The sequence below is a fragment of the Cupressus sempervirens genome, chromosome 9, assembly GCF_028749045.1.
Source record: "Cupressus sempervirens isolate cs-2001-9-10 chromosome 9, ASM2874904v1, whole genome shotgun sequence".
In the NCBI taxonomy this organism is placed as follows: domain Eukaryota; kingdom Viridiplantae; phylum Streptophyta; class Pinopsida; order Cupressales; family Cupressaceae; genus Cupressus; species Cupressus sempervirens.
This window is the reverse complement of record NC_143126.1, coordinates 362,031,061-362,056,018: the sequence shown is the minus strand read 5'-3', so window position 1 is coordinate 362,056,018 and position 24,958 is coordinate 362,031,061.

Genomic DNA, 24,958 nt, shown 5'->3' with positions numbered 1-24,958 from the left:
CTAACCAAGTTATCAAAATTAACATGACATAACCTCTTGTGCCATAGCCATACATCATCAAATTCTACAATTAAACAAGTACCATCCTCTATATCAAGGTAGAACAGATTACCTCTAGTTTGATCACCTTTTCCAATTAGTTTTCCATTAGTATCCTATATCTTAGCAATTTTTTTCTCAAACTCAACCTTACATCCTAAATTATTCAGTTGTGACACACTCAAAAAATTATAATTAAGTGGACTTCTACATAATAAGCATTGTCACATAAAATATATTCTATGAGTTTGATAGAACCTTTTCCTTTTATTAGACATGGTGCATCATTACCAAACCTTACACTATTTCCATCATAATAATTCAAGGTAATGAACTTACTTTTATCTCTAGTCATGTGATGTGAACACCCACTATCAATAATCCATCTATAATTCTTGTTCACATAAGACACTAGTGCAGTTGCCTCATCCTCATTAGATTCATCCTTCATTGCAACATACACCACTTCATCATTATGGTCATCATATCCATCTTTTGCTTCCTCTTTAAAAATGCAGCAAGACTTCTTGCCTTTATTTTTGTAATCTTTGTTATCTTCATCTCTTCTACTTTTCTACTTGTCACCACCTCTATAGTTCTTCTTCTCTAGACATCTAGCACCAATATGACCAACCTCATTGCAATTGAAACATATGATAGGTAACTTACCTTTGAACTTTCCTTTACCTCTTTGAAATCTCCTTACCAGTACTGCTTTAAGTTTATCAACATCTTCCTCATTTGTATCACTATCATTAGACAAATATTTTAACTTTTCTTGTTCTTCTTCTCATTGGGTTTCTTCAATGAAAACTTAGCTTTGAAAGAAGATTCAATATTTTTAGGTTTATAATTATAAAATTTAGATAGCTCAGAAGCAGTAAGCCTACCTATTAGACCTTCAAGAGTTTGATCATTCCCTAGCATACATCTTAATTCTTGTATTGTGGAAACTCTAATAACATAGATGAGCAATAGTGTTCTCAAGACTTTTCTTAATATAATATCATCATCTATTTTACTAGTAGCTCCTCTTATTGTATTAACATCTTTTATCCTAGAACAATATTAAGCAACATTCTCACTTTCTTACATTCTCATATCATCAAACTTACCTCTAAGACTTTCAACTTTGGCTCTTAGAACATTTTGTCACCTCCATAGATACTATGTAAGAGCATCCCACATTTTCTTTGAACTGTCACAATCCTTGATATCATCAAACTCGGTATAGCTTAAGGGCAGAGGCAATCTCCAACATTGCCTGATTGTGTTCTTTCCTCTTTTTTAGATCTTCAATAGTTAAGACTCCAACATGATCAACATGCTCAACAAGAATGGTAGATTGTGCATAATATCCAAGTCCTCCTAGGTGTAGCTTCATCAAACTTTTCCATGCAAGAAAGTTATCTCTATTGAGCTTGGGTACCTCTCTGTTTGACATCTTGATCTTGTTGCTTGTAGTACCTTCAAACTAGTCCTTTTAAGTAGATGGCTCTAATACCAATTGTTGGAATTATTTGGAATAACCGAGAGGGGAGGTGAATCAATTATCTAAGGTCCAAATGTACAATTAAGACTTTTCACAACTTAGTGAACCCATATCCATAAAAACATTTTCTTCATCCATGCATCCATTAGATTATGCAATCACTTAAACTTGTAGGTTACTGCCAAATCAATTTGCAAAAATGTAAACATGAAACGTAACAGATTCAATAGCACATTTGAAACAATGATTTAACATGGAAATCCAACTTGGGAAAAACTACCAGTAACATGCTACTCATTCTCACTCTCTTCTAAAGTGACGCCTTGTGAAAGGCTAACCCTATTAAAGGTTATAATACACACTATTAAATGTGACCCAGTTAAAGGATTTCAATCACCCTATTAGGAGTGTGTTAGAGGACTTTAGATCATTCACTTGGAATGTCACCCATGTAAAGGATTTACAAATGACTATTAGGTCAACCTTAATCCAAAGGATATACCCTAGACTAATACAATGATTATAGAGTAATAGTAAGACTTGATTTGATAACAATTTACAACACACTTGAAGATTACAGATCTCTATTTCAATCCTCCATTCTACTTGGCTTTCACACACTTCAAATCTAATAGCTTGTTCACCCTTCAAGCATCCATACTCTTAAGCCCTCTTTCTTTTCTTGCCAATGCAGTCTCTTCTCTTAGGTCATTGAATGAAGTGATACCCTAGACTCCTTGTCTTCCTTAGGTTCTCGCACATGACAACTGTTGCTTTTGACCAACCACCTCTATAAGCAGAGAATTATAATTTTTTGTTGTTCATACTCCATTTTCCATTTTAGGGTTAGGTTAGATTAGGTAGGATTTAATGAATCTACCCCTTCTTTTCATTTCATCCCCTTCTAGAAACTTCTTCAATTCTCCTTCAATTCTCCTTGAATTTGCCTCAAAATAGTTTATCATGAATTCTATGCCACCAACTCATAAACCTTATCTTCCACATGATTCACACAATCCAAGAAATCAAATTTGTCAACTTAGATTCATCAAATTCTCAATCTTTCTCATAATGTTGACACTTGGAATTAACTAGCTTCTAATGCTTGGCACATATTATGTTGCTCGACATTGACTATCAAATCACTCAAAATGAACTAAAGTTTATTGGTGCTTAACATCAACTAAACTTTACTTAGCTTACATTATTTTACTTGGGTTACACTAAAATTGACTTTGCTCGGCTCCAACTGATTTTCTGCTTGGCTTGCACTAACTTTGCTTGGTACCTACTGTGTAAATTGTCAAGCTTGGCAAACAAACTTTGTTTAACTTGTTCTTCTAAACTTAATCAGTGTAACCAACCTTTACAACCTTAAGTAAATTAATAATGCACCATAATATTATTATCTTAACTAATTCTTGTACTCTTTTTCCATATCATAACTCAACCTTTCCTCTAGGTGCTATTGTTACCTCATTTGATCAAATCCTCTTTATCAATCAAACAAATTATAACACTTAAATCATATAAGCAATTGTCTTACCAACAAGTGGCAGGTTTGATATCAATGACTAAAAAATGATTGAAACACATTTATCATACTTGTATCAATCTATTATCAACATCAAGTTTTATTTTTGTGTTCAACATGATTATTAGAGATTGTTTTACTTTTTGATTTTACTGAATATCATCATCATTTTGGTGTTTCACCTTGTTTGTTTTGCTAATTATTGGTTGGATTCCTATGAGTCTTACCTATTTAATGCTAGAAAATCTAACACAATTTGTCCAATGGACAAGTTTGATCCTTTGAGAATCAAAGATCCTCCTCTTCAGGCCCTACAGTACCTAGGTGGGTACACCTTCACAATGATTCTTAATGCAAGCAACCTGGATGTTATTCTTGAGATGGCAAGTAATTCTCAAATAGAAATTACAACTATAGAATTGAAATCCTCTATCAAAAACTTTATTCTAATCTTATAATAACACAAGAAATTTGAAAACATCCTTTACATTATTAATCAAATATTTCTTTTGATGTAAATTTTTTTTCTCTTGTAATCAATCCTAAACACTTAGGGTTTTTCATTATTTTCTTTTTCAAATTTTGTAAAATAGAAAAGTCATATTTATATCTAGAAAATAATCCTTAGTAATGAATCATCAATTTTGGAAAACCCATATCATTATTCTTAATATTCCAAAAAGATTGTTCATCAAAACTTCTTTCAAAAAAAATGAGTAGTGACAATTTTAATCTCATCTATCTCTATGGTATGTTTCAAAATTGATTTCATATGGAGTTTGTTTTTCTCTTCAAATACTAAACTTTAGAAAATAGAAAAATTATTTAATGACACCTAGTGTAGGTGGCAAAACATTTTGGTGATATGAAAGGATAAGGAGAGATCACTTCGTTAGGCATCCAACATCACCTACAATTAGAACAAAGCCTTTTATTTCCTCTTTTTAGACTTACAATTTTGCAAAAGTAGTAGCTCATTATTCTTAATATTCCACAAATATTGTTTATCAAAACATATTTCATAAAAAATGATTAGTGACAATTTTAATCTCATCTATCTCTATGGTATGTTTCAAAACTGATTTGATATGGATAATGGTTTTTCTCTTCAAATACTAAACTTTAGAAAACAAGAAAATTATTTAACAACACCTGGTGTAAGTGGAAAAACATTTGGGTGATACGAAAGGATAAGGAGAGATCACCTCATCAGGTGTTCAACATCAACTACAATTAGAACAAAGCTTTCTATTTCTTCTTTTGGGACTTCTACTTTTGCAAAAGGTAGTAGCTCAACTACAACCATTGTTTCTTTTTCAACAACAAATGCATTTTCAATAGGCTCAAGTACATTACAATCAAGTTCTTGTTCTATCACAACAAGTATATTAGCACCTTCCAACACAATGCTAGTTCCAAGATCCTTTGATTTTGTACCATTCAATCAAGGTAGTGTTGTAAATATAGCCCAAGATGATGATATCATAATGTGACGCAAGAAAATTTAGTTTTTAGATTGCTAGCTTTATCATTCAAAAGAAAGGCATTGCAATGGTTCACAAGCTTATTAGTAGCTTCAATTTCTACATGAGATGAACTTGTTGATGCAAGGTTAGGGATATCAATATCAACACAATGGATAACCCTATCAAGGTGCTTTTAAGGGAGCTAGATAACATCTTAATTAAAGACCTTTTCAACCATTTAATCCAATTTTTCTAAATATTTTAATCCAATAAAAGACATTGTTCTAGCTTAGAATAATATTTCCAAATAATATAAATGGTGTTATCCATGTTCTCAAGAACACAATCAAGTTACATGTTCAAATGGGGTGACTAATTAGGCACTCATAGTCCAAAATGTTGTTGATTTACAATAGGATGTACCTCCTTGTACAATCAAACATCAACAACATACACACACTAATGAGACCACATTCCTTGATTGGAAAGGAGAAGAGTTCTATAGTGTAAATGGTGATTCAAAAATTGAAACTAATATATGAGTGAATTGCATGATTGATTCAGGACCAACACTTAATATTATGTTTGCTAATGTAATGAAGGAAATTAGTTTTAGAGTTGATACACCATATGGAAAACTTTATGTAATGGATGATAGACCAGTTTGTGTATTTGGTATTATGAAAGATGTTGAATGTAGTGGGTTGGAATACAAGAACTCTTGATCCTACAACCATCAACAATTATGTCATAAAGTTAAAATCCTTTGCTGATAATCAAAATGATTGATTTGATTAGATTTAGGAGTTTCAACATTTTCATTGTTTTTCTTGAGTGTATTGTCAACATTTTGTAAGTTTAGAACACATGTTGCATGTAATTTATTTGCATCCAATTGAATTACATGCGCCTTCAACAATGTAATTGAATAAGTTTTCTTTCCTTTATAACTTAGTCAAGTGGTTGAGTTTCTCTGCCTTTTTTCTCCTCTTTTCTTTCACTCTTGTTTATATAAGGGAGTGCCTTCCATTGTAAATATCATCTTTTTATATGCAAGAAAACTCTGCAAGACTTGTGCAAGTATAAATATGATTTATTTGTGCAAGTTCAAAGATAAGTGAATAAAAGTAGTAATTAGTTTCAAAGTTGTATTTGGGAATGATTGTGGTAGTGTAAATTGTTAGTTGCGTCTACAATTTGTGTTGCTTTCCTTAATTAGTCCAATCTTGTTTACATTCAGAGCATCCATAAAATAGTTAATTTTAGTCTGAATACTTGAAAAAATGATAAGGTAGTGGTGTAGATTGAATTAGTATGCTCTTTCTCAATATGTTGAAATATGAAAAAATAAATATAACATAATATGAGTAATACATTTCAACAAAAACGTCAATATATATACAAGTGGTTCCACCATCAAATTCCATTTTGAGATATATACATATATAGCAGTGACATATAACAACTTTAGGACATGTGTGAGTGTAAGAATTTAATGTCAACATGCATATAGAAATCAAGACATTCAAAAAATACTGAGCATTATACTAATTGGATATGGGTATAAAAGAACACATGTTTTATGACATCAGGAGTATTTTGTTGAAATATCTGATGCATGAGTGATTGCCCCTTGAGCCAAATCCCCACCTACCACTTTGACAGTCTACAAGAGCAATATATAGAAACATTAAATGGAGGTAGGTGAGTTCAAATCCAAAAAAAAGAGAGGGAAAACATTTTGCAGTAAGACAAAAGGAATGAATCTTATTCATTCGATCATATCAAATAATTAGAGTAGAGGAAAAGCATAGAGCACAGAGCAGAGATAGAAAAATGATCAATAGATCAGATTACAGGTCAACGAATAGAAGGAAGTTTTAGAAAGAAGACAGAGGTTGTAGTAGCATGGGTCTTGACCTCTTTGTTCTCTATGAGTTTGTATTGTTTTGTCCTATGAAGTAGTGATTGCTCCAAGCATTATTGTATCTAGCCATTAGTGCTATAAGTTTAAGTTTAATATTTTATCAGTTTGAAATTTTAGTATTTTCTTGATGAAGCCAAATGCTCCCAAATTTTGTAATAGTTTTAACCTAGTTAAATAGAAAGTAAGCAAGTAGGCAGACTATTCGATCTAGGTGTTGGTTCTTTTTTGTCTCCTTTCTATTCACTATGGCATGCTTAGTATTTGAGAAGGCTTATTGTTATGCTCTCTATATTTTAATGGTGAAAATGTTCAGACATAAAGTTTTTTAATAGATCACTCAGTTTGTGTAAGACATGTTGTTTTTACTAAGTCCACCAAGTTTCTATCTGCAGTTTTTACTGAGTTCACTTGGTCCCTTTTGTTAACCGAGCTCACTTGACATGCTCTGTGCAAAGCTCCACCTTGCTACGGTAATCGAGCTCAGTTGACATCCATAGTATTGAGCTCACTAAACATTAATTATGCCAAGTTTCCCTTTTTTGTCAAGCTCACTTGGCTCCTTAGTATGTTGAGTAACTCGACACCTTCTTTTTGCCACTCAACAACCTCTTGTATTGAGAAAAACTGTCACTCAACACCTTTGGTTGCCAAGAAAGATTTCAAAGTTGTGATTTATTTTTCACATGGCATCAGAGTTGTGAGGCCCCACATCCATAGTGAGTTAGGGCATTTTTTAAGGTATATTTGACATGGTAGGAGATGCAGGAAAGATATGGCAATAGTCACCATCCTTTAATGGAAAAAATTATGATACATGGGAAAAGAAGATGAAAACCACAATGGTTTCTAATGATTTGTGTGAGTTTGTAATCAATGGGTTTAATGACAATACAATGATAGTATTGTAAGCTACCCTCACAAACCCACAAAAGACTTAGTTGAAGGAGTCAAGGAAAAAGGATGCATAAGAATTAAGTTTAATAAAGGTAACAATGACAAAGACAACTTTTCCAAGATTGTAGTAGAAAATTACTTAAAGGAATCATGGGATATCCTTGAGATGAACTTCAAGGGAATTTCTAAGGTCAGAGTAGTGAAGCTACAGATGATCAAAAGGGAATTTGAGAACCTTTAGATGAAAGACAATGAACCTATTGTAGAGTTCAACTCATGAATCTCCACTTTGATAAACTAGCTTATGGAAAATATATTAAGAAGTTTACCTCAAAAATATGACAATATTGTGATGACCATTGAGGAAGAAAATGACCTCACCACATTGACCATGGATGAGTTGATGGGAACTCTTCAAACCCATAAGCACCAGATCAACAGATCAGCAACAACTTCCCAAGAGCAATCTTTCAAGGCTCAAGATAATTCAAGAGGCAAGGGGAGAGGAAGAAATGCTCTGGTAGAGGCTCAAGTAGTAGAGGTCATGGGAGGAATGGTCAAAGGAATGTTGGTTAAGAAAGCTTAGGATGAGCAAGAAACCAAGAGGGAGCAAACACATCTCAAAATAGCTCTAGAGGAGGTAATAAGAATTACAACTCTAATAAGAGTAATATTGAATGCTACTACTATCATAAGTATGGGCATTATCCTAGTGAATGCTAGAGGGGCAGGGTGATCAATCAAAGTAGAATGCAAATGTGGCTAATGTGAACATGAGAAATGAAAATAATCCCACAACCTTCATAATGTGCAACATTGGTGAAGAAGGCAACCCTAAGGTATGCTACTTGGATAGCAGTTGTAGAAACCACATGAGTGGTAATGGAAGTTTATTTTCTTTCATTGATAAGACTTTCAAGTCTGAAATTAAGATGAGAAATAATGGAACCATTCCCATAGTGGGCAAAGGATCTATCATGGTCTGCACCAAGCAAGGTGAGAAGGAGATATAGAATGTGTATTCTTCCCCTGGTGTGAAGCACAACTTGATGAGTGTTAGACAACTCATTCAAAATGGATACAAGGTAATGATGGAAAATGACAAGTGTGTCATTCATGAGAAGGATGGGAGTAATAGATTACTTGCAGCAGTTCAAATGACAAAGAACTGAATGTTCCCTTTGAGGATAGAGACATGCTTCTCTTCTTAAAGTTAGTGTTGCACCTCCCAAGCATGTATGTACAATACATCAATAATCAATTCTTAGGAGTGTGATTGAAGACCCCTCCAAGCTTTGGCATCTCAAGTATGGACATCATGGCTTTTCTAGTTTAAATTTTTTGTCCAAGAAAAAAATGGTAGATGGTTTGCCAAGCATAGTAGATTCATATGACAAGTGTGAGGCTTGCATTTTGGGGAAGCAACATAGGCTTCACTTTAATCGTAAAAATTCTAAAAGGGCTTGAGAACCATTAGAATTGGTGCATTCTAATTTAGTAGGCCCTATGCAAACTACTTCTATTGGGGGGGGGGGGGGGGGGGGGAGTACTTATTTTATGGCATTCATAGATGATTTTGGTCGTAGGACGTGGGTGTACTTTTTAAAGGGAAAATATGAAGTTTTTAATAAATTTGTTGAATTTAAAGCCCTAACTAAAAAAGAATGTGGACACTATGTTAAGGTCCTTAAGTCAAATAGAGGAGGGGAGTATACCTCCAATTTGTTTATAAATTTTTGTAGGAAAAATGGTATAAAGAAGGAGCTTACAACCAATTATACTCTGCAACAAAATGGAGTGGCTGAGAGGAAAAATAGGACCATTGTTGAAATGGATAGAAGTATGATGAAAGAAAAATGGCTCCCAATTGAATATTAGGGAGAGGTTGTAGCAACAACAATATATTTGATTAATAGGTGTCCCACAAAGTCAGTTTGTGACAAGATTCCTCTTGAGGCTTGGTCAAGGAATATATGGACAGTTGAAAACTTGAGAGTGTTCAGATGCGTAGCATAGCCACATGTGCCTTAGGAACAAAGGAAAAAGATAGATGACAAAGGTGTGAAGTGTATCTTCATGGTTTATAGCTCAAAATCAAAAGCTTATAGGTTATATGATCCAATCACCAAGAAGATCATTTCAAGAGACGTGGAGTTTCTTGAAAATTAATCATGGGATGATTCAATTGCTGTATCTTTAAGGACTTCAAGAAAAGTGTTGAGTATTGATGAGGAAGAGGAAGACATTGGTGATGAGTAGGATGATGGATTAGGAAACATTGATAATCACTGACAAAGGCAGAAAGGCAAGAAACTCTTAACATGCCGAGTGACAACTCCAAGTAGTTCAAGACAACCTCGAGCTAGTATGCAAAATAGTAGTAGCAACAATATTGAGAATTAAAATCCCACTCTTGCCTCTTTGTTGCCAAGAAAGACTAAGAGTCTAAAGGAGATATACCAAGATGAAAGGTATGAGAAAGATTATGATGAGAGTGTTACTTTTGCATTATTTTCTCATAGTGATCCAATTTACTTTGAAGAATCTATGAAGGAAGAGAAATGGCATAATGCCATGGATGAGGAAATAGATGCTATTAAGATAAATGAAGCATTGGAGTTAACTAATTTGCCTCCCATGAAGAAAGTAATTGGAGTGAAATGGGTTTACAAGACCAAGTGCAATGTTGAAGGAAAAATAGATAGGCATAAGGCACGTTTAGTGGTTAAGGGGTACAAGCAACATTATGGTAGAGATTATGATGAGACATATGCCTCAGTTGCAAGAATGGAAATTGTGTGTGTTGTCATAGCAATTGTAACCCAACACAAATGGAGGGTATATCAAATGGATGTAAAGTTCGCCTTCTTGAATGGTGTATTGAAAGAAGAGGTTTATATAGAGCAGCTATTTGGTTATGAAGTCCTAGGTGAAGAACACAAGGTGTATAGATTGAAGAGAGCTCTATTTGCACTCAAACAAGTTCCAAGGGCATGGTATAGTAGGATTGACTCATAATTGATGAGCAATGGCTTTAGCAAAAGTGATGGTGAGCTCACTCTCTACATCAAGGAAACAAATGGTAAAGTGTTGATTATTGTCTTGTATGTAAATGATTTAATCTTCACTGGAAATGATAATTTCCTAATCAGTGAGTTCAAAGAGGCCATGAAGAATGAATTTGAGATGATAGAACTTGGTCTCTCTTGAAATAATTTCTAGGCATAGAAGTAAAACAAATGCATAATGACATCATCTCTCAAGAAAAGTATCCAAGATAGATCTAGGAGAGATTCAAAATGTAGAATAGTAAGACAACCTCGACACCAACACCAGTATGCAAAATACATTTAAGCATGAATAATTGGCTAAGACACCTGCATACATCTAACACTACTCTACTTTATTTATCTATGATGGTGATGTGTCTCATGTATGTGAGAATACACTTTCCTTTTAGGTCGTTTCTATGTACACAACTTGTAATGATGAAGAGGAGCATATTTTACCATTACCAATCATGTAAATATTATAAGGAATCTCAGGTGTGGAAACAAATTCCTACACTAATCCCTTAAGGAAAGTATTGTGAAAATTCCTATTAAATCCTTACAATTTCAGATTTGATATTATGTAAACTATAATATTGCAGTCAACCATGAATACACAAAACATATAGAGAAAAAAAATACATAAATACAAAGATATGTCAATGGGGAAAATCCTTTCAGTAAAAAAAACCCCACCTCTCCAAAACCTACACAATGTATTATCTTCAACATAAAGGTTACAATACACTTTCAATGCAACTTCTTTCATGATATAGAAGACTAATCCAATAGCAACCAACAATACACTTTTCACACTCTCCTATCCATAACCCTAAAAACACTTATATCATGCACTTTCTATTTAGGGAAACTTCCAAAGAACAACTATATTAGGGTTTTAACATTTTTTAAAAAAGTAGGAACCAAAATTTTTTTTTGGGGCGATGTTCTGAACCTCATGCACTAGATGGAGACTCGAGTGTATAGTAGTCAATGATCAATTGCCACATGTCTTCATGTCTTCACCCATCATCAAATCTTCCAGAGATAGCTCTTACATGTCATAGGAATCTATCATAACCATTCCAACCATGATCTCCTTACACACAATTCAAGATGCTGACACATACAAGTGGAGTGACACATCAATATGCCAACTAGACATGTACACTCACACTTAATTACATTATTTTCAAAAAATACATTTACAAAACAAATAATAAAAATAGGAATTATCCTAGGTTGAGACACCTTATTCCTAACAAATATAAGACTACAAAGAGAATCAATCACTCATTTCCTCATACATGAATTGAATCCTAGCCCAATGGAGTGTTAAAGCTGTTGGTTTTTATGTCTAGTAGGTAGACATATAACATACGTCACCAAAATTGTTGCCCATATTTCACCTATTTTCTCAAATAGGCAGAACCATTCTTGCTAGGAATTGATTGCTAATCGAAATATTTATGATCATGCATTTGGTAATTTATTCACTTGTTTTTCCTTGCATATAAGTTACATTTTATGAAGAAAAGTAAAGCTATCACATAGATCCAACAAATTTCATCTATCTTTTTTGAAAAATGTGAACTTTATTTATCAAGTGTCCATTATGTTTCACATATGCCTTAAAAGTAACCAAAAGAAAATAAATTAGAATCTGATCTAATGAACATAAATACAAATGCAAAAAGAAAATAAAAGTAAGAGGTTCATAGGTGTCAGCCATTGCTAGGAATGACTGGTTGTGTTGTTGATTCTGCATCCTTGTTCCCTGTAATGTCCACTTTTTAGGATATTTAAAATTCCAAAGTTAAATTCATAAAATATTTAATTTGGCTAATGAGAGCTTGATGCAAATTAATTACAGAGTCCATTTAATAATAGTGGGGCATTAATAAGAGATGAAATAACAAGAAGACAAGGAGATTGGATAGGAAAAGTTGTAGGGTCATGACATTGGACAACAAAAGAAGAGGATATGGTCTCATTTGGACATGCATGGATATTGATTTGGTTTGATATTTCTCTTTGAAAAAATTAGGAAGCTTCAACTTCTTTTAGGACTCTGAGGACACAAACCCTCAGGTTCTTTTGAGTGTATTTGACATAGCTCGATTTATTTATTGTAGTTTATTCATGATGAAGTTCATAGTTACCCTTCAAGTTCCTTATTGGTTACCCAATCTACTGTTATCACTATTTTTATGACTGGATACTTATTTTATTGCTGGTTTATAATACAAAAACAAATTTTGGAGTATTTGTTTGTTCAAAATTGGTTAATATTGTTGGTTATTTATTGGTCATTATTGCATGAATTCTGATTTATGATTCTAAAAATTTAGTAGAGGGAAAATTGAAAAGGATATCTGAGGAGGATAGTAGAATATTCTATCAAATAGTTATCAAGAATTTATGAGACAACATAATAGGAAGTTCAAAATTATCTCTGTGTTGGTTGAGAATGTTGGATTGAAGAAATATATTTAAGATGATGACTAGTCTATCTTTATTTGAGCTATTGAAGAGGTTCTTACTTGCCTTTTAATTTGAGTATTCTTGTGCCATTTTGTTTTGCCTGTGGTGAGAAAAATTTGAGTTCAAACAGAGAGAGTGATGGATGAATTTTTTGAGCAATATCGAACTTGAAGTCTTAGAAGTCGTGGTGTCCTTTCATGGTGCAAATGCATTTTTTATGAGTGACTCTTTAAATCCTTGATGTGTGGAAATGAAAAAAAGAGAAATATTTAGTGGATCTAATTTAAATTATATTTATTGGAAAGTGTTTTAGTAGTGGATTAATGTATGTGATGGAAATATTTTATTTGATTGAGAAATATTATTTTGGCACTTTGGGGTAAAGAATTGTACAAATGTGGAAAACATCTATTATTGGGTGATTAGGTGAAAATTGTAGGTAAAAAATATCTCCTCATTTCTTGTGTCTATCCATTTTGATAAAAAATAACTCAAAAGATTATTTTTGCATTATTTGTAGGTCCCAATGGTTTGGACTAGACTTTATATTTGAGGAAACTTAAATGCTAGCCATATTTAGCTTCCCTTCCTAAATTTCCAATGTCGCCAACCTCATGAACATCTAGGGTGGTAGCCATGTCTACGTTCAATGATTTATTCATTTATTTCCATGCAAGCATAATAAAGGATACGTAAAACTTTAGACTTTCTTTTTATATCCCTAAGTCCTTTGAATTCTTTGCATCGTATGACAAAATCTCATAACTATTCAAGTTTCGATGATGTGAACCCCCTCATTGCCCTGTCACTCTAGTTTAAGGCTTAACCATCAAAAGGGTCACAAAGGTGCAAAAATAGTCAGTCGCATGATCAAGGCAATGTAAAGCTTAAAGGACTCAAGCTACAACAATATGAAAGCTAACCACAATAGTCCATTTTAATGGTCTTCGCATCTTCTCTTGTAGTCAAGGTTAACCCAGAGTTATGGTTGTGATGATGTGATTCCCTTTGTTCGCTCATTCACAAGTTTTTAGGTGCAGTTAATATTTCAAGTTGTGACTGGGCGATCAATAGTCAAGTTAATTGGTCTTTGCAACTTCATAGGTAGCAACATAGTTAAATTTTTCTAAGTTGTGAAGCTGTGACAAGTGCCTTGCAGTCAAGGTTAGATAACCATTGCAGTGTCGTAAGGAGTTAATGCTAACCTAAAATTTAGACTATGAAATGGAAATTTCCTTTGTTGCACTCTCACAAGGTTAAGGCATGAGTTAAGAACTTAAGTCGTGAAGCTGTGAACAAGGAAATGGTAGGAAGTTAAGGGTTAAGTGCAGCTTTACAATGATTCACCCACAACTACATTTTTTAGTTATGAAGCTGCAAAGTCAAAGATGATAGTTAATTAAAATAGTGATTGCGACATCACATGTTTTAGTCAGGCTTCATGTTTGGCAATTCTGATAGAGCGACATAGTTAAGGATAAAATTTTCACAGCCTCACAAGTTTAATGGATTGATAGGTCCTAACCATTGCAAGGATGCATAATAGTCAGTTTGTTGATGTTTGCAAGGTCACTGCAGTTAGTGGGATAACGTGATTTCAAGTAGTGAAGCAATGATAAGGAATGAAGTAAGACATCGTAGTTTTGTAAGACCAAACAACTAATAAAGAAAATGACTTTTAAAGTTGTGAATAGTAGTAGGTGTAGGTCAACATAATAGATAGAAAGATGGGTGAAGTGATAGAATTCTTAAAAGATATAGGGCCACATGGAAAGTTTGATGATTGAATCTAGTTGACTCGATGACTTGGCTAATTTGGCATTATCAAATATGAAACCAAGTAGCTTATTAATGGCAAAAAACTCCTTTGATCACCTCCAACCACCTTTTTGTGTTCTCCATGCCTAGTAAATGCAAAATACATTCCATCTCTACCATGGTGATCTATCTACCAAGACATAGCAGTTATGGCCGTCATTTTTATCTCTTTGAAGCTAGGTTTGCATGTAAAGATTAGATTTTTGCATATGGACGTGCACCTAATAAAATCTTCCTAGATCAATAGTGATTTATCTCTACAACTTGATGGCAATAGTTGAGTTTTAGCTTTCAACAGAAGTCTTCTTAGTTATGCTTAAGATATAAAAGAAAGTTTTATAACCCTTTCGTAGGTTAATCTTTTTTTTCGATTCTATAGAAGTTGTATGGCATACTCTGCTATTGCAATTTCCTTTGCCTCTGAGTAAATATAATTCTCTATTGTATCTCTTTCTTCCATTGTGTATTGTTCAATATCTTCTTACCTTATGTTGATGCATTACCTTCATTCTTCAATTGTATGATTGTATCTACTTGCCCTTTGAATGATATAGAGTGAAGCTCCTTCCTTATAAGATTCTTTTGGTTTATGATCTACATATGATTGTTGAGTTAAGCAAGGATTGAATCTATGTATTTTGAGATTATATTGATGAACTTTTCTTTCCTAGTCAGAGACAAGACTGAACATACTATTTGGTGTATCACCGCTCTAGATTAGATTAGACAATTTGATTTTTCATGCATTTCCTTCTCCCTTTCTCTCTCAAGAAGTAGTTAGGTGCATCCTGATAGTGAGGAAGTCAATCTTCTCTTGAGACTCAATCTCATTGTTCAAGTCCCACAACTTGGAGATTGTTTCCATGTTTCAAAAGGTTTCCTTTAGGTTAAACTTTAGGCAAGGGTGAAAAATTTTGTGACAACATTAATTTATTTTCCATTACTAAGTGAAGGTTATGTTATGGTAAAGTTTTATAAAGAAGTCACAATTATAGTTGAGGCTCAAATAGTCATTGCACACGACTATTTAGTTTGCTGTGAATATTTTTCATACCAAACATTTATGAGTTGTCTACTAAGGGTAGCTGGTAATGATACCAAAATATTAAGGGGACTCTCTCATTCCCATCGGTGCAAATTCATCCCTCTTGATTTATATTTTTTGAAAATACATTGTTTGCAAAATTTGAAGATTGTTGGACAATATGCTCTAATAATAGTTAAACCTATTTTTTTATCAGTACAACACCCTACACTTGGTTATTATCATGTGGGTATCCTTCAGGATATGATGTCATATACAAGTGTGTAAGTAACACCAAACACTGGAGACTCTTAATAGTTCAGGTCAACTTTCCATAAGATAAGCGCTTGAAAAAATGTAATTTCCACTTCCAAAAAAAAGAACGTGTCTCTGTCAATAGGTTTGAATTTAATTTTTTTTTACACTTAAATTCAAGAAGCTCATTTTGAAGGCTTTTGGTCTAGGGTCTCAATAATTATTAAAGAAGCTTCAACAAGAGTATTTTTTTCCACTAGTGATTGTTGTCTGAAGCTATGGAAAACATGAACACTCTGACATATTTATTAATGTTACTAGAAGTAATGTTTATGAATGGACCTTATAAAATCATCACTATAATTTCTTGAATAATTTTGGTGCCAACAGTTATTTGGATTAAGTTTGGTTACATATTAATATGATTGGGAGTATTATATTATTATCAATAGTTAGAAAATGGGAATGCCATGATCAAGTATCTTAGGGTGTAGATTTGTCACAACTCTAAAGCATAGCATTAATTTTGAATAGTACCAAATCAATTGCATAGTAGTTGGGATTGCTTGAGAAGGAATTTCCTACCCTCCGTAGTTCTAGTTTATTCATAGCCATTGAGCAGATACAAACAAGGTAATTCTTGTAGTTCATTATTTCACATAAAATTTCTTGAGTAGGTCACAATATCCCTAGAGTCTCTTTGCAAGTAGATGAGTAGTTCTCCTAGTCATCACCAGGTTTACTTATAATTTAGGCTCATAAGTGCATAAAGTAGAAGGTGGAAATGGTGTTTCATTGTTTGGCATGAAATAACATTGGTAAAGTGGTTGTTTTGTCATTGAATGAAATGATCTGTCTTCAACACACCCAATGGAATTCTCCCCACTCTAGCACTTAATTGCTGCATAGTTTAATTGGTGCTGGAGTTTGGATGACATTCTTAGAACTATGCAATATACTCAAACTATGTAATTAGCTATTTAGAAAGATGCATTTATGGTGGTCCATATTGGAGGTAAAGTGATCTTGATATCTTCTCTTGTTACTTTTCAAATACAGGAGATAGTTACTAGTGGTTAGAGAAGGTTGCAATTTGGTAGCACAAAACTGACTACACTCATTGAGCATTACTAGGCATTAAATACAAAAATATCAAAATTGTTCAATTTACTAACTCTTTTTTGTTGATGTAGAAGTTTAGAAATACTAGATATGAAACCCCACAGAATCAATACGTGAACAACACTTATAATACCCAACAATTATTACCATCAATGCCATAGACAAATTATTGTCACTCTTCTCTATGGAAATAATAACATTTTCTCTAAAACTGTCAAAGTCAACACCTACAATGCTACCAAAAAACCTAATATTCTTTGAAAATTTTTGTCTTCCAAAATTTTGATTGATATTATCACATTACCATTGCTTCTTGTGCAACAACCAAGGCTTATATATAACATGTAATATCCATGTAGGATTTTTCCCCAAATTTATTCCCAAATAATTTTAGTGTACAACATAAATCTTATGCAAATAATTAAGTGGAATAAACCAATATTGAACGGTAAATGTTCATTAAAATGCCTTAAAATACTTTATTGCATTGTACATTGGCAATACAATAACCTGATTTGAAAAATCCAATCTTAAATGCAGTTACACACTTTGATTGGAGAGAAATTATAAAATGCATCTATAATCCTATAATCTCATAGGTGAATTTTGATGTGAAACCATGACAGATGATGAATGAGGCCTATGTTCAATTCACCCAAAAAATTAAAAAGGTTTATGTCCCAAGGCTTCAATAAGAGAAAGCAAGAAGCTTCCCAAAGTTCTCTAAAGAGATACCAAATAATAAATCTCAATCCAACCATGTTGAAATGAATGAGACTTTCTCATTTAAAGCTCAAATAGTGACTCTTCAGCTCCCCATTCTACCTTCCATCTTATTTTTCCTTTGGCACTTTTTTCCCTTTCTGAATTAAAAGGGAATTTTTAAATACTTTTAATTGATCCTCAAAAAAACATAATTATTTTATAAGTTAGACTTGTAATTTTTTTGACGTTCTAAAAAGAGGACATAGTCCTCCATCCTTAAGATTGGTTGTTCTCAGACAATCAATAACATGGTCCTATATTAATCGACTCATAAGTGCACCACATACCATTGTCATAAATCAAATGAGCTATATTGAAACCGACACTACTGTAAATTTGACCCTATATTGGAAGTGCAAACATCTCATAAGGTGGGCATCTCAAGATGAGATATGTCCTTGAATCATTTTGCAACTTTCTCACCTCTAGGGGTTGAACCAAATCTGAAAAATAATAATAGTAGACCAAATGTACAACCCACTGTTAGCTGGAGTATGCAAAAAGATAAAATCACTATCTAGCAAATAAATAATTGTTATCTCATGAAGACATGGTGATATGTTTTTGGGTAAGTGTTAGAAACTATCATCATCACCATAAGTACCAACACACAAATCAACATCTTTACAATGAAATGGTCTTCATGAAGTGAAATCTCTAGATTATTTTTATTTGGTTCATATCTATCCACATAAAATTTTAAAGAGGTACCACAACTGTCATAAAATAGGAGTTCTCATGGTTTACCTTTTGACTGGTCCCTAAAGTGTTCATCATCATGATGAACCTCATATTGATAAGGTGAAGTGTATATATTATGCATCCCTTCATTTTCTCTGAGGGTATGGATTCATTCTATTATTTGTATAATATCCTTAGTCTTAGGTTCTTGATCATTATCATGGTGAGTCACTATCCTAGAAATCTAATTTTTAGCATGATGTAATGAGTATTTTGTTAGAGTTAGCTATAGAGATAACTCATTTATCTCCTTCTCTTTATCTTCTACATTCTTGATGGCTATATCCCCATCTTTGAGTAATTTTAATATTTTCAATTTAATTATTTTTAATTCCTTTTTAAGAGTGTGAAGGTTTGCACTATTGGCTCCAGTCATTGTTCTCTTCTCCTTTTCAATACTTTTTAGCTCCCCACATGATTTCTTCAATGTTTTTATGGGTGTTATCAAAATCCACTGAGCTAAATGACCATTTCATTTGATACTTTCAACTTATGCCCCAAAATTATATAATTCAAAATCAACAACCTGAAATGGAATTTTTTTGAATTGTTCTTCAAATTGGCTATTATAGTAACATTGTGTGGCTCTAGTTCTTGATTACTTGATTCATCTTCAATTTCATATGCACTATTTAAAGATTTTTCCTCCCTCTCCAAATGTGTTGCATAAACTATCATGTAATATCTTAACATAACATCTTTATGTTGAAGTTGAATCAAAGAGTCCTCTACTCTTTAACCACTATACTACATTGTTGGAACTAATTCTTCTTCCTTGTTCTTGTCACAAATGTGGTCAAGAGACCAAGTATGTTGGCATGTGAAAAACAATTGTTCTTTTCTCAATTTGTGTTTGCTCATTGTTGGAGATCTTGAGACTTGCATGCCTGTTGATCTTCAATCATGTCCAATTATAAATTCCTTCAACATGTCAAACTTATGTTCAATTAATTTCTCTCAAGATCATAAGTGAGATCTTATGTTCACCTCTCCAAATGGGTAGCAAATTTGATTGTAAGTACTTACTTACATCATCATATTTGTATATTGCAGTGGGCTCATCTTGCATAAATTTTGTAATTATAATAACAACTTATAATGTGGTTGAGGCTTCTAATGAATCCTAGTCCTCTAACAATGACCAAGACACTATAAGGATGTAATAGAATCATGAAAAGGTCAATATCTTTCACAAGATATTTTTGAGAAGTGGATCATTTGTGAGTGCCATCCCCACTTGTCTTTTCCCTTGGTCAGGGTTAAAAAATAATGGTGTTATGTATTTCATTGCTATATGTTTGTGCTTACTATTCAACTTAATTAGTTTAATTTCTTATGCAAGTTATAAGATTGTTAATGATATCCATAGTTTGGAAAAAGTGCATGAAATAAAGTGCTTCTGCACTCTTTTTTGGGTTTTATTTTTCCCTAATTCTTGCTACACACATTTTCCCTACATTTTCTTAGTATTTCTTTATTTTCAATGAATAGTTTCCAATATTTTGACAAAAGGTGAGCTTACTTACACATATACATGATTATACATATATAGATGCAACTTCATTCAAAGATCCCACAATCCCTATGCAACATACATCTAAGCATGAATAATTTTCTAAGACACCTACATACATCTAATACTACTCTATTTTGTTTATCTATAATGTTGTGTCTCATGCATGCGAGAGTACACATCATTCCTTTCAGCCCACTGCTATGTACACAACTCGTAATGATGAAGAGGAGCCTACTTCATCATTATCAATCATGAAAATATTGTTAGAAATGTTTAGAATAACTAAGAGGGGGGGTGTGAATCAGTTACTCAAGGTCTATATGTACCACTCAAACAATTAAACTTTAAACACATTATTTTATTGATCCTACTTATCCTATTGTTGCTCAGTCTCTACTATAAAAAAATCATAAAATTAACTTGTATTGAATAATGAAAACATCATCATATGTAAAAAATTCATTAGACATTCATCACAATTTGACACAAGGATTTAATGTGGAAACTTAATTTGCAAGAAATCATCAGCAACATGTCACTCTTTTTCACTCTTTTAAAGTGAACTTTGTTAGAAGCCAACCTTGTTAAAGGTTACAATATGCATTTTTAAATGTGATCGAGTTAGAGGATTTAATCACCCTGTTAGGAGTGGCCTTGTAAGAGAACTTTGAGCATTCCATTTAGAATGTCACCTAATTAAAGGATTTACACATATTGTTAAGTCTTCAAATGACTATTAGGTCAAACTCTATTAAAAGGATTTCAATACAAACTATTTACAATGATAAGAAAGAAAATATTAGGTTTTTATCAGTGTGATTACAACTCACTTTTGCTGGTTCAAATCTTTGTTTAGTCCTTATGCTGGTTAATTGATAAGCCTTTCTTTGTCATCTCTAATCTTGATATGCTTGGACACCCTTCAAGTAATCAATCCAATCTTCTCATCACCACTTAAGCCTTCTACTCAAAATCACTTATCAACAACATCACATTTACAAGATTTTCTCTTTTAGCTTCACATCTACTCACTTTTGTGTTTTTGATCAACCTTGATCTATATGAATTCCTTCGCATACAAACTCACACACACTGGCTGGGGCTAGACTGGGAACCAAATGTTTAGTTGTATATCACCTTAGATAGGAATTTTTTGTTTTACTATTTTGTACATCCACTGTAGATCTTAGGGTTTATGATCAAATTCAACTCAATTCAATCTATATGTACATATTCTTGATCATCCTCTAGAAACTTCTTTAGAATCCTTCTATTAGGTCTTTACCTAATCACCACCTTGAATTTAATAATCCAACTCATCAATCTAATCTTCAACACATTTTACATCTCCCAAGAAATCAATTGAGTCAGCTTGATCTTACGATTTCTTTGAATTTTATCTTTTACAGTCACTCAGATTTCACTAAAATCTGATAGTTGATCAATGCTGAAATACTCAGTTGCTCTTTAAGATTTTTTTCTCAGCATTAACTAACTTTCTTGGTCAATGCTAATTCTTGGTCAACACTAGATTTTATCGACACTATTTGTGGCTTGGTTGACACTAGCATTACTCATAACTCCTTATTATTTTACTCTTTTTCTTGGCTCAACTTAGCTTTCTTGACATAAACAATAACTTTTCTTTATCAAAGTCTATCTAATCAAATGTCCATTGTAACTTTCTTTTCATAACTTCAACCTTTCCTCTAGGTTTTATAGTTATGACTAACTCTCAAATCCTCTTCATCAATCAAATAGATATGACATTTAGATTAAAGATAACAATATGTCTCATCCATAGATTTGACGTCAATGACAAAAAAAAAATTGTTCAAATTGTAAGTTTCCAAAAATATGCCTCTTTGGCATTCATGACAACATCTCAAATATCTAAAATACTAACAATAACTTAGTTACCATACAATCCAAAAGATTTCACTTCCATGAGTGACCACTATCCTTAGTTTCATTCTATTTCTCATCCATTCAAACTTTCAAGCTCCCTCTATCAGTTTTCTCTCTTTCATGATTCTCCCCCTTTGAGGTTTAACTTTCTTTTCTTAGTAATCTTGTGACTTATTAGTAATCTCTCCCTCTTTCATCTTAGTTTCCTTTTCTTAGTAATCTCTCCCTCTTTGACAACAATGCCAAAGATGTATAGTTGTCTCTGTTTCAAATTCTTCATACATCTGATTTATGTATATTTTGCATGTTTGGATGATACTTGTCATCTATCTATGACTGATATTTTATGCAACACTGAAGTATTCTACCTTAGGCATGTTCTAAAGTAGAGTTGTATTGCACCACTATGTAGAATATTCTATGTAGCACATGTGATGCAATGCACCATGGCTTCTTAATTAGCTTTAGGTAGGGGAATGACCCCTAATTTACCTCTAAGATATTCATTGGCATCTTTGGGTAATGGTTTTGTGAATATTCAATAATTTGTTCCTTTATATTCACATATTCTAGCTTCACTTCTTTACTAATTCTCTCAAGTAGTAATACTTGATACAATGTGCTTTGTCTTAGTGTGCATAACTAGATTCTTTGAAATGTTAATAACACTTGTGTTATCACAATAGATAACTATTGGATTTGTAATCTCTTCTTGCATGCCTTTGAACAATTTCTTAATGCACATTATATTTCAATAATTTACTGTAGTTGCCCCATACTCATCTTTGGTTCTTGATTGGGAAACACAATTATGTTTCTTACTTGTCCATGACACCAATCTCTTTCCTAGAAAGAATGCACCTCCACTAGTGCTTTTCCTATCATCAATATTTCCTGCCCAATTTGAGTCAGTGGAAACATTTAGTTCAAATCTATCACTTCTCTTATAGTATAATCCATAATCTTTTGTACCTTTCAGATATCTTACTATCCTTTTTATAGCCATCATGTGATTCTCTAGGATTTTTTGAAAATCTAGCAACTATCCCAATTGCCAATGCAATATCTGGTCTATTGTGAAAAACATATTGCAATGTTCCTATTCTGGATCTGTATAGGGTCTAGTTTACATCAATATAATCATCATTCTTAGATAAGTTATGTCATGTAGAAATAGGTGTTCTCACTACCCTTGAATCTTTGATACCAAAATTCTTCAATATTACCTTCATGTATTTGCTTTGTGAAATTAAAATACCAAACTTCATTTGGCACACTTGTAATCCAACAAAGAATTTGATTTCGCCAAACATAGACATTTCAAATTCCTTTTTCATTTCATCAGCAAATGATTTATATAATACTTCTCTTCCTCCAAATATGATATCATCAACAAATGTCATAGATAAAAGTACTTCACTATTCCTACCATTCTTCAAAACCACTTTTCACTAAATAGTTATGTAACTTTTCATACCATGCTCTTGGTGCTTTCTTCAATCCATAAATGGCTTTGTTTAGTTTACATACCATGTTTTGCTTGTTTGGATCTACAAATCCTTCAGGCTATTCAATGCATACTTCTTCCTCTAGTATACCATTTAAGAATTCAGATTTGACATCCATTTGATATACCTTGAAATTCTTGTAAGCTGAGTATGCAAGTAGAGCTCTGATTCCTTCAAGTTTGGTCATAAGAGAAAAAGTTTCTCCACATTCAACTCTTTCTTCTTGTGCATAACCCTTGCATACCAATCTTTCTTTTTTTTCAAGATGTTACATCACCATTTTCATTGAGACTATTCCTAAAAACCCACTTTGTCCCAATGCCATTTTTATCTTTAGGTCTTGGTACTAAGGTCTACCTTATTGTTCTTCTCAACTTGATCAATTTCTTCATACATAGCTTGTATCTAATCTTCATTGTCTAAAACATCTTTTATTATTTTAGGCTTAAACTCACATAATAAGAATATGTCACCTTTGAGTTTTCTCCTTGTCATAACACTTGACTCAACATCTCCAATTATTTTATTGGGTTTATGATGTCTTCTCACTTATTTTGCTAATACAGGTACTTTCTTCTTGGTTGTTCTTCAGGTTCATTTGGAAAAATAATCTTAAGCTCATTTCCTCTTCGTTTTTTTCCCGTTTGGTTTAGGTTCTAAATGCTTGGCATTCACTGTATGATGGTTGGAATTACCTATCTATGACTTGACATCTTCAATCTGTTGCTTGACAACCACTCTCTACTACTCAACAATTTGCATTTGCAATCTATTATTTCCTATCTGATGGGAACTTGCAGCTTGACTTGTTTGTTCATTTTGAGTGCTAGGAGCATCATCATCCACCTAGATGAATGTAATATAGAATTTAGGTTCTTCATTACATGAAACATCAAATTTTTTTGCAAACTCATCAACTCTCACATTTGCACTTTCTACAACTTTGTAAGTGTTTTAATTTAAACACATATAAGCTTTTTTTTTTGTGGAATAACCTAGAAATATGCCTTCATCACTTTTTGCATCAAGTTTTCCATCCCTATTATCTTTTAGTATATAACATCTAATTCCAAATATTTTAAAATACTTAAAATTAGGAGCATAACCATACCATGGTTCATAATGTGTAGCATTTGTTCCTTTCTTGACTTGAAATCTACTTAGGGTATAGACAATAGTACTTACTACTTCTCTCCAATATTTATGTGATACTCCTTTCTCTATCATTAGTGTTCTTGCATAGTTCATTATTGATCTATTTCTTATTTCAACTATCCCATTATGAGGAGGGGTCCTTGGTGCTGACATATGCCTTTTAATTCCTCTATCATTGCAGACTGTATTGAACTCATGTGAAATGAATTCACCATCTCTAACAAATCTCAAACACTTCAGACTCTTCCTTGTTTATTTTT